This window comes from Nuphar pumila, chromosome 3, assembly GCF_984573655.1.
Source record: "Nuphar pumila chromosome 3, dmNupPumi1.hap1.1, whole genome shotgun sequence".
Lineage (NCBI taxonomy): Eukaryota > Viridiplantae > Streptophyta > Magnoliopsida > Nymphaeales > Nymphaeaceae > Nuphar > Nuphar pumila.
The window spans coordinates 136,177,014-136,189,705 of NC_143251.1; positions in this window are offsets into that span (position 1 = coordinate 136,177,014).

Here is a 12,692-nt window from a genome sequence, read left to right on the forward strand (position 1 = left end):
ACTCATTCAATTAATATTTTAAAAAAGTCCAGACTCACTCAAAAATTCATTTAGTTTAAATGAATATTTTAAGAAACACTGACTCATTGAAAAAATATTTTTGAAAATCCAAATTCTTTGAAACAATAGTTTTAAAAATTCATTTACCAAAAAAATAATCAACTTTTGGATTCGAGTATCACATATGAGCATGATTCTATAAGGCTTCAAAATTTGATGATTCAAAATTCTCATAAATTTTAATGCTCATAAGTCATCAAATCAATTTTTTATTAAAAAACACAATTCATTCATCCATTTATAGCAAATAAAATATGTTGAACACATTTGTGCGGATTGTTTTGCAAAACATGACTTAAAACATCTCAAATCAATGATTAGTCGGTAACCATAGGGTGGAGTTATCGACATTCAAGCCTTTAACAGGCCCACCAACCACATACATGGTTGGTACCCACTTTGGTGGGGAACTTCATCATAAAAAAAAGGTCCAAAAGTAGCATTGTGCACAACATGCGAACTATAGAAGGAATCAATTTTGCTATATATATATATAAGACCCCAGCTATAAAATAGTATATGACATTATAAATATATACAACATAAATATATAAACTGTAAATATATAATAAATGTTTTATATATAAAGTAACATAATATTCCCAAATATAAAATATTATACGACATCATAAAAATACATATTATAATATAAATATAATATATATTATAATTTTAATCCATAAATATATAATAAATTATTGAAATATTCTATATATAATGCAATATAAATTACATAATATAAAATTTCATAAAACATGACAAATTAATAACTATGAAATGATATTTTCATTGTTTATATATATTTAAAAGGTGGATAATGATGGCATTTTTGTAATATTTTGATTTTTATAATTAAAAATATTTAAATCGATTGGTAAGAACAATTACATTTTTAAGTAATACAATATTTTTTGTAATTATAATTATAACCTCATTTAGATATTTTATTATGCTTTTTTATATGGATTGCATCACACCAACGTTGGTAGGTAATTTTGCAAGTTTAAATTATTTTTTTGACATTGTTTTTTTCTATCAAACCACGCTATCATGACCTACTGACAAAATCTCTTTAAAAAATTAAAAAGTGACTTGATTTGATTTAAAAAATTAATTTTATTTGATAAGAAAATAAAAAAGTGACATGATGGAGAGTGGATACTGGAAAGTGGGGTTTTGTTTGTTGGCACCTGGAGGGTCCAAAAATCAGACCTTCACTAACTTTCATCTTGAAGAGTGGAGATTGGAGAGTTGAGATTGGGAAGTGGAGATTGGACCCTCCAAATTGGCAACATAATATAATGGTGTATTAAAAGAAATGTTGGATAATGGCGAGATTACTGCTCTCATGCACATGAAGGCATTATTAATAGCCCTTAGGAACACTACTATGTTTCTGAGCATGGATCCAACTTGTCAGATTGATTAGTTGAACTATAAAATGTTTTCCAATGTTTAGGTATGTATTTGCACAAGTAATCGCTTATGTTGATTGTTTAATGTTATCGTTGTGTTAAATATTTAATATTGCTTTGTGTATATACATTTTTTTTCAATTGAAATGTTGTTTGTTATAAGAGTGTTAAATGTTCAAATATTACATGTTATCATAATGCTAAATATTTAATATACATGTTTATTGCATTCATGTTATTCTTATTAGATTGTGTGCATGTTATTCATGTTTATTGTGTAATTATATCTGTATATAAAAAAGTATATACTTTACAGTATTGCGCTTGTATTCATGTTATCACAATATTGCATGTTACTCATATATACTTCTTGATTTTTTATGAGATTGAATGTATTTATGAGGAGGTGTTTACACTATATATATATATATACTATAAAATATAATAATAAATAGATAAACAATTTAAATATGTATGCAAAGTGTGTCAAAATTACCAAATATACACTCATTTACACCTGATAAGATAAATATGTAGGTTATGGTAAACCCCTTTTACTGTGCTTGTTGGTTATGGTAAAGAAGGGTAACTTGTGTTGGTTGTAATAAATCAGTCACGTATCACCCTAACTATTAAGCATCTACCCATGTTGTGGCTCGTGTCCATAAAGTACGAACACAAGGAGCATGAGGGTTGTTACAAGTACAGTCCATCTAGCAAAAATAATATCCATGATGGAATAACTTTCATCATGGGATGCTAAACTTAAGGGAACAATTCTATAAAAGAAAGAAGTTACTTAAGTTCAACGGGAGAAAAAAGAGGAGATAGAGAAAAGAAAGTTGCCAAAGTGACTATGCATTAAAGGGAGCCCAAGAAGACACGAGGATCCAATCAACTCACAAGCCATTATGTTCTTCTCCCTTTATCTCTCTCTTTTCTTCTTCTCACTTGTAATCTAAGCCCTAGGAATCAAAGGCTACTATAAAGGTGTAGAAATTCTGAAATAAAGTTCAAAGCTTTTATATCTCAATTTGAGTGTTAAAAAAAACAATGCTTTAGTTTGGTACGCCCGGTGGGACCTTTACCTACTTTTTATCTCTTTTTAAGAACTGCAACAGTGGTAGGAAGAAAGAGTCCAAAAATCAAGTTGGTGCTCGTGAGCCAATTAAATGGCACCAACACTTCGCCTACTTCTGCATACAAGAACCCTTTTACTAGAAGCATAGTCAAAGACATATCGACGTCCTTCGATAGCTTGGAATGCTTAGCCTTGAAATTTGATGCATCTCTAAAAAGAAAAATGCTAAAAAATATTTTCACAACAACAAAAAATGAGATGTCAAAAGGTTCTCTTACGCAAAGGAAGTCAAAAGGCGCCTCTTTTTCACCAAAGAAAGAGATGTTGAAAGTCTCTCTTACGCAAAGGATGCTGAAAGGCTCTTGTTTTTCACAAAAAAATAAGATGTTGAAAGACTCTTCTATGCAAAGGATGTTTGAAAGACTCCTCAGTTTTATCAAAAAATTAGATGTTGAAAGACTCTCCTACAAAGTGGATGTCAAAGGGATTCTACATATTTTCAAAGAAAGGGATATCGAAAGGTTTTGCTTATATTCAAAGAAAGATAAGTCATTTCCTTAATATGAAAGAAGAAGATTGTTGGACTTTGGTAGTTTCCAAAAAATTACGTTTTTTGATAAGAGATTTCTGAAAAAATGCATCTGGTGTTATGTCTCTTATGGTGATGCAAGAAGGGAAACCAGCATTTATGCTAATAAAGGTGACATCACCCAGCCAAACTTCTTTCACACATGTGCCAGAACAGAAGGCATCACTGGTTGAAAAGATGATATCACCAACCAGCCAGAACTTACCTATACAAAAAAATATAATGTCATGGGCTGAAAAGGTGACATCACCAACAAGCCAAAAAATATTTTCAATAAAGGTAACATCACCTACAACCAAAGTTTATATGTGACATCATTAGTGACATATATGACATCACCAACCTACCAAGGATCTTCAGTAGGAAAACTGGCATCACCCAAAGCAAAGGTAACATTACCAACCAGCCAAGGCTTTCCAATAGAAAAACTAACATCACCTAAAGCAAATATGACATCACCAACCAGCCAAGGCTCTTTAACAAAAAAATTGACATCACCCAAATCAAATGTAACATCATCAACCAACCAAGGTTTTTCAATACTTGTGCTAGGAAAAATAAAATCACCTAAAACAAAAGTAACATCACCAACTAGCCAAACTTCATTAGCACCTATGTCAGCACAGATGACATCATCTACTAGCTAAAGCTCTCCAATACTTGTGCAAGAAAAAGTGATATCTCCTAAAGCAAAGGTGACATCACCAACCAACAAAGGTTCTCTAGTTGGAAAAGTGGCATCACCCAAAGCAAAGGTGACATTACCAACCAACCTAGGTTCTCCAACACTTGCGATAATAAAAATGACATCACCTACCAGCCAAAGTTTATTGTCATATGTACCAAAAAAGGTAATGTCATGAGCTGGAAAGATGATATCATCAACTAGCTAGAACTTACCTGTGCGAACAAAGGTGAAGTCACAAGCTACAAAAGTGACACCACCAACCAACCAAACTTCAGCTGGAAAGATGATGTCATCTATCAGTCAAAGTCAATTAACTCCTGGCTGGAGAATGATGCCATCAGCCAAAGTGTTACAACACTTGCATACAAAGTGATGACATCACCTACTTGCCAAAGCCTCTCAACGCCTGCACAACTGGATATACCATGCAAGGTTGCATTAACTGACAAAAGTTACCATCACATGCTGTATTTTACTCTTAACAAGCCATGTAAAAAATGATTTTGGAAAAATACTCCTAGATCTGAATATTCAAACCCACTATTTAAATAAGATCCAATCTCACTTCCAAATAGTTCAATGGCAGTGTCTGTTATAATGGCTAGAGCATAACAAGTATTGACCCTAGAAGAGCAATTTGCATTACTCAAAAAAAAATCAAAAGAGAAAGAACTTGAAATAAATGCTTTGCTTAATAAAGTGATGAAAAAATAAGGAACATCAAATCCTCCTCATGCATCATCATCAATATCACAATCTAGAGGAGAATCATTTCTTTCAGAAGAAAGGTTCTTAGAAGAGTTTAATAGAAAATTTAAGCAATTTAAGGTAACAATGACTTCTAGACCTTCTCAAAATTATTTTAAACCATATCTAGAATATGTGGATAAGGTCCCTTATCCTCCAAATTATCAACCCCAGACTTTAAGAGATTTAATGGCTTGGGGTGTCCAAGAGAACACTTATCCCATTTCATAGCCCAATGCGAGGACACAAGAAATAACTGTGATTATATTTTAAGACAAATTGTTTTGTCATTGGAAGGACCTGTATTTAGTTGGTATAGCCATTTAAGTTTACACTCGATAATGAGTTGGGAAGAAATGCAGGATAAATTCTTGGCTAGGTTTTATAGTCTACAAAGAATCATCACTACTTATGATTTAGTGGAAACTAAGCAAAGACCCTATGAACCAATCATGATCTTTATATCCAGATAGAGGGATATGGTTGTCTTATGTGAAGAGCAATCAATGAAAGCATGAGCTGTAAAGATGCATATGAAAAGCTTACAACCATCTATCTCACGTTACATGATGTCAATAGAACAAAAAACATTTAATCAGCTCTAAGATATTGCTTAAAACATCGAAATGACCTATTATAAGCCTAAGATCAATACTGATGAAAAAAAATACCCGCAATAAGGGTAATGCATATTGCAATATGGATGACATAGTGTCAAATCTCAAATCAAAGGTTAATGAACCTAAGAATAAAAAGAGTAAAGACACCAAAGATGATGGTAACAAGAAAGGTAGTCAAGAGGGCAAGGTAAAGACTTCCTTGGCAGAGAAGTTAAAGAAGAAGTACGCTTTTAATGATGATGACGTAAAAGAGATCTTGAAGTATATGTTAGAAATGAAAATGATTGAGCTTCCAGAGTGCAAGAGATCAAGGGAAGTGAAACAAATAAACAGTCTTAAGTATTGCAAATATCATTATCTGACTAATCATAAGATGAAAGAGTGCTTTGTTTTAAGGACTTTATTCAAGACAAGATTAATAAAAGAAAGCTAAGCTTGGAAAGATGTGCACCATCCAAAAAGGAAGTATCGACAAATATGACCACCATACAATTTGGTTCACTTCCTCTAATAAACTTTTCACAAGCTGTATTGGCTCAACCAATTTTGCCTCTTGATCCCCAAATGGCTCCCCTCTCTGAATCTCAAATAATAACAGAACCAGATTCTTTAGTAACACAACAAGTTCAAATAAATAGAGATTGTTGTTGGGATTTGAACTCATGCTATAAGTGTTTTGGTACCACTTCATATACAGTGGATAAATTGGCTTATGGGTATGACGACAATCCAAGGTATATAACATGTGCCCAAAAGTTGCAAGACCAGGAGCATGTTTATGCCTGGATTGAAGAAAGTCAAAAACAAAATTATGAACCCATCATACCTACAAGGTGGGGAGAAGAATTTGAAGTTGAAATGATACCTCACAATATAAAGATTGAAGAAATTCAAGCAAAATATGAAGGATCAAAATTCATCGCACTATGCAATCATATCGATGTGGTTGAAGTAAGAGCTATGGTACTGAGGTCAGGCATGCAATTGTTAGAAAGAGAAACACCTACTCATCAACTAGTTCAAAAAAAAAGGCAAAACAGAAGGGGGTGTCCGCCTATAGTTCATGAAAATGTTGAAGCATCTGTCGAGTATAATGTAACCGCTCATCTAAATAAAGATACAAGCATTATTAAGTGTATATGATGCCCTCATGTTATCTCCTGAGATACGTCAATCGTTAATACAAGCAGTTAGTCAATCAGAGTGCTATATGACATAAATTAAGAAAAATGGCGATGAATCTGTTGAAGAGATATTAAGTTGTTTTGCCTTCCTATCATTTTCTGAAAAAGATTTTCAAAATGTTAAAAAACCCCACAGTCGACCTCTATTTGTCACAGGAACAGTTGAATCACAAAGGATTTCCTGAATCATGATTGATTCTGGATCTGGAGTAAACCTTCTCTCTTTAAAAGCCTTATTAGATCTTGGATTTTCTGTGGGACAGCTGATGAGATCCAAATTCATGATACAAGGGTTCAATCAAGATGGTCGAAAATTCATTGGGGCTATTGAACTTAAATTAACCATTGAAGAGCTCTCGTCAATGGTTAAATTTCATGTCATTGATGTTATCATATAATGCACTTTTAGTAAGACCATGAATACAAGATAATGGAGTGGTAGCATCTTCACTACAAGAGTGCTTTAAATTCCTTTAAAATTGGGTCATGAAAACAAAGAAGGTTGATCCTAACCCATTTTTTGGAATTGAAGCAGACTCTGTTGATGCAAAATAAAAGAAACATCATTATCTAAAAATGCAAGGAGTGAAGTTTGTCCATTAATTGATATGGATCAAGAAATGGTTCAATCTTCAGCCATAATGATCCTTCCAAGAAGAAAGATAAGGCAATTTGCTTTCTAAAAGAAAAAATATTACAATATGAGATATACAATGCCCCCAAAAGAAAGAAGAGCCTCAACATGTCAAAATTTCTACTAAAAAATATAGTCAAAATGCTAGAAAGATTATGTAGAAGATGGGATATGACCTTGATAACCCTCAAGGCTTAAAGACTAGAGGAATAATTGAGCATGTAGAGCCCTATCTTAGACCTAGAGAAAATGAGATCTTAGCCAAAGATGGAGACTTAAATCAAAACGATAAAATAGGAATAGGTTACCAACAAACCATCATGTTGAAAAGGAAATATGGAGTATATCACATATTTGCAAATAATACAAAGGAGGATAGAGAGTTTATTCAAGAACAACTAGCACCTCCTAGCATCGAAGATGAAACACAGGCAACAATTGATAAATTGCAAGAAGTAAACCTTGGCACAAAAGAAGATCCAAAGATTACCTTTATAAGTGCATCTCTAACAAAAATAGAAGTAGAGCAATATGTTACACTACTAAAGAAATTTCAAGATGTGTTTGTGTGGTCTTATCAAGATATGCTAGGATTAGATGTAAATGTTGCAATGCATCGATTATCAGTTTTACCAGGTAAAAAGCTTATCAAATAAACCCAACAGAGAATGCGACCAGAACTCGCTAAGCAAGTCAAAATTGAAGTTAGAAAGTTGATTGTAGTAGGTTTTATCTGTGAAGTCAAATATCCTATTTGGTTGGCAAATATTGTGCCTATAAAAAAAAATAGTCAAATAAAGATTTGTGTTGACTTCAGGGATCTTAATGTTGCATGCCCAAAGGATGACTTCCTGCTTCCAATTACTGAATTGCTTATGGATGATATGACAAAATACCAAATTGTATCCTTTATGGATGGGTTTTCAGGGCATAACCAAATCAAGAGGCATCCAGGTGATGAAGAGTTGACAATGTTCTGAACACCAATAGGTATATTATGTTATACAATTATGCCTTTTTTATTAAAAAATGCAGGTGCAACTTATCAGCGTGCAAAGCAAATAATATTTGATGACATGCTTCATTAAATTGTTGAGTGCTATGTTGATGACTTGGTTGTCAAATCTGCAAATAAAGATGTTGATATTGCTCATCTGCGTAGAGTTTTCTATAGACTTTGTAGGATGAAGCTCTGAATGAACCCATCAAAATGTGCTTTCAGAGTAAATTCAAAAAAAAAATCTTGGCTTTATTGTCCGACATAGGCATTGAAATTGATCCAATTGAAATAAAAGCTATTGTGGACATGCCTCTGTCAAGAACCATAAAAGAATTAAGAAGTTTGCAAAGACAATTAGTCTATATCAAAAGATTTATATCAAATCTTGTCAGTAGGTGCCAACCCTTCTCACATTTGACAAAAAAAATGGGTTTCATTTGTATGGGACCAGTCATGCCAAAATGCATTTGATGCCATAAAAAAATTTTTGCTATCACCTCCAGTGTTGTCAGCTCCTATTAAAGAGCGACCTCCCATCCTATATATTGTTGCATTGGATAAATAGTTGGGTGTACTTCTTGCCTAACAAAATGAAAAGGGGCATGAGAATGCTCTATAATACCTTAGTTGAATTCTGCTAGATGCAGAAACTCAGTATTCAACAATTGAAAAGTATTGCTTAGCACTAGTGTTTGTCACTCAAAAGCTTAGGCATTACTTACTTGCATATAAAATCTAACTAATCTCTAAAATAGACCCTCTTAAGCATCTGCTCTAAAAAATAGTCTTGTCTCGTAGATTTAAAACATGGGCAATGATGTTATCAGAATTTAGCATTTCCTCTATCCACCAAAAATCAATCAGGGGGCAAGCATTGACGATTTTTTTACTGACCATCCAGTCCCAGACAATTCACCTTTGTGTGATCTACCACATGAAGATGTGTTAATTGTAAAAGAAAAGCCTTCATGGAAATTGTATTTTGATAGGGCATCATAAACAACAAAGTTGGAGTCGACGTAGTATTTATTTCGCCCAAAAATGCTATGATACCCTATGCATATACAATTCCTACCTCTTGTTCTGATAATGAGGCCGAGTATATTGCTCTCACTTTAGGATTATCAATTATAGGTACCATAGAAATAAAAAAACTTGAAGTTTATGGCGATTCATAGTTGGTAATCAATCAATTAAAAGGCATATATGAGGTTCAAAAACCCACTCTTATGCCTCATTACTTAAAAGTAAAAGGTTTACTCAAAATTTTTGATGAAGTCAGCATTACTCATATATAGAAAAGTTTTAATTCGCAAGCAGATGCACTTGCAAAGTTAGCAACATCATTTGACATCATCAAGGAAATACAAGAAAGAGTCTCGGTGGCATTGTATCGCACACTACCAAAAGACCACGAAATACAAATTCTAGAACAAGTCAGCAACATGTTCCTAATGCATCTGTGAACATCATCACTTATATGGATGACACAAACCTGAGTGATGTTGCTAGAGAATAACTTATTTGAAGATTGTATTACAAAGCGATATACGCGCAAGGAGGATATGTTGGCATCATCCTATTTAGGGCAAAAGAGTATTTACATGCCTTCACTCTCATAAGTGCAATAGATTTGCCTTCATCAAGATATGAGGCATTAATAATAGGATTAAAAATGGCTAAAAAAAAAGAATTCGGTGTCTCATCATTCATAGAGATTATTAAGTCAAAAGGGCACACATCGGTGTTTTAAATGGCATTGAATGGCCTTGATTTACCACATATCATAGGATACTCAAAGAACTAGCAGATTCATTTGATATCATAACTTTTGGTATAAATAAACTAGTTTCACTTGATCATGCTCTACAATTAGCCCGATATGCCAAAAAAAATATCAATTCGAGAAGAAGGTGAATTTCAGATAAGCATAGGAACTCAAACAGTGCTACACATGATGTATAATCATATGCCAATACCATTTATGACACATTCCATGCCAAGACATATTGAGCATGAAGGCAATATAATGGGGCAAGCAGGACCTTCTCGAAGAGCTGGCATAGTTAGCTAAGCAGAATATAGAGCGGCTTATCAATCACGACCAAGTGAAATCGCCTGTCGAAGCATATGAGATAATGTACAATATTTTGATTTTGTAGAAGTTCAAAGTTCACAAAGTAGTTCTCCAATCCCTAACGAGGATAATGTAGCCACAATTAATATGGTAATAATACAATTTATTGAAGAGGATTGACAACAACCTACTTATGACTACCTATAAAATGGGCAATTACCTCAAGAGCGAGAAAAACATATACGAATCAGAAAATGGCCCCCCAGTTCGTGGTGTTAAATGACACCCTCTACCGAAGATCTTATGATAAAATTCTTTTGAGATGTTTAACAAGAAGAGAAGTTACTATAGTGTTACATGAAGTATATCAAGGATCTTGTGGTGCTCATTAACCTGGTCCAAAATTGGGTAATCAACTACTATTGGCCCACCATGATGTCAGATGCAATTAAGTTTGCACGAAATCGTAAGGTTTGCCAAATTTATTGTGACCTTGTACACCAACCACATGACTACCTACATGTTACGGCCTCATCTTGGCCCTTTGCAGCTTGAGGCCTAGATGTTATTGGTCCTATTGCTCCCAAATCATCAACAATTTATCAATATATTTTGACAGCTACTGATTATTTTTCTAAATGGGCTGAAGTTATATCTGTCAGAATGGTAACTAAAGCAATAGTAGTAAATTTTCTGTGGACCTACATCATTTATCAATTTGGAATCCTAGAGTCAATAACTTTTGATAATATGACTTTATTTAAAAATAAGTGATAGGAAAACTTCGCATAAAGTTCAAAATTAAGCAAAAAATCTCATTGCCTTATCATCCCCCAATAAATGAATTGGCTGAGGCATTTAATAAAACTTTATGCAAGTTTTTGAAAAATATAGTCGGCGACAACAAAAGAAACTGGCATGAAAAGTTGGGTGAAGTTCTTTGGGCGTATCGAACAACATATAGAACGACCACCAATTGTACCTCATATTCTCTTGTCTATGGTTCTGAAGCAATATTGCCCTCGGAAGTCTAGCTCAAATCCTTAAGGGTAGCACTTAGCAACTCATTGACTCAAGAAGAAAGAGCTCAAATTCATTATGCTGAACTTGATTCTTTAGATGAAAGAATGTTCCAAGCTCATCAATCATTACAAGTTTATCAAGCAAGAATGACTAATGCCTATGATCGAAATGTAAAGTATAGGTCATTCAAAAAGGTAGATTTAGTGCTGGTGATGTGGCACCCTATTATTCCATCTTGATGTTCTCATGGTAAATTTGAGCCCAACTGAGAGTGATCGTATGTGGTTCAGAAGGTGTTTGCAAATGGAGCTTATAGGGTGACATCTCCATATGGTGAATTTGTTGTTTCTGTCGTAAATGGTCATTTTCTAAAAAAATACTTTGCATATAAGAAAATGCTCTTAACCGCAAGATCCTAAACTGCACGGAGACCATTGTATGGATAGTTACTCCAAGAAAAGTCTTGCATGTGTTTAAACTGCCTAGGGGCATCAAATAGTTTTGCTTTCTCTTTTAAATATAGTAACTCTATGTACGAGTATAAACTGCTAATAAAAATGTGCCTAATAAATTGCTTTGTAGTTTAAGTTAAACAAATTTTCCTCCTTGCCACAAGAGGTTAAACTGCATGATAATTATTAGGTCATTTTCATATATGGCTTAATAACAAATACAGTTTGTTGATGAGTATGAAAAAGGCTAAGGAGTTGTTAAAGAAGCGTCAAAGGTTTGAAATGAAGAATGTCATTAAAGACAATAATACAAAATTAAAGCACTCTAAAATTTATGCAAATATCAATTCTCCATACAAATAAAAGAAAAAGAAAAGAACGGTTATTCATAGCTTGAATAATTTGGCTTCGGTGTTATTGACCACATTAGCTATAAATTAAACATCTCATAAAAATGTTAATGAGCTCTTTGGGAAACTTCTCTTCTTGGTGGGTAATACAAATTCACTGGATGCTAATATTAAAGTTAGAGTTATGACTTTTCACCTGTTTGATATTGTTCATGGAGCCGACTAAAGTATGCAACACTTATAAGCTATGGGCCCAGATCCATGTCCACACATGTTCAAGTTTGAATCTAGCTTGAATCCTTTTGAGGATTGAGTCCTGATCCATGATTTGTCAACACTAAATTTAAAGAAATAAAATGGATCCAAATCTCACACCCATTCTAAAAGTGAGCGAAGATCCAACTCAGGCCCTTTTTGATTCAATAAGCAAAATGGATCCAAACCTCATGCCCTTTCGAAAAGTGAGTGAAGATCTGATCCAGGCCCTTTCGAGACTAAGAAATAAAGATATCCAAAACTCATGCCCTTTTGAGAAGTGAGTGAAGATCCAGTCTAGGCTCTTTCGGGTCCCATAAAAGAAAAAGATCTAAATGTCATGCCCTTTCAGGTCCAATAAGTAAAGGGATCCAAAATCTCACGTCCTTTCAAGAAGTGAGGAAAGATCCAATCTAAGCCCTTTTGGGTCCAAAAAGTAAAATAGATCCAAACCTCATGCTCTTTCAGAAAGTGAGTTAAGATCTGATCCACGCCCATTCGGGTCCAAGAAGTAAAG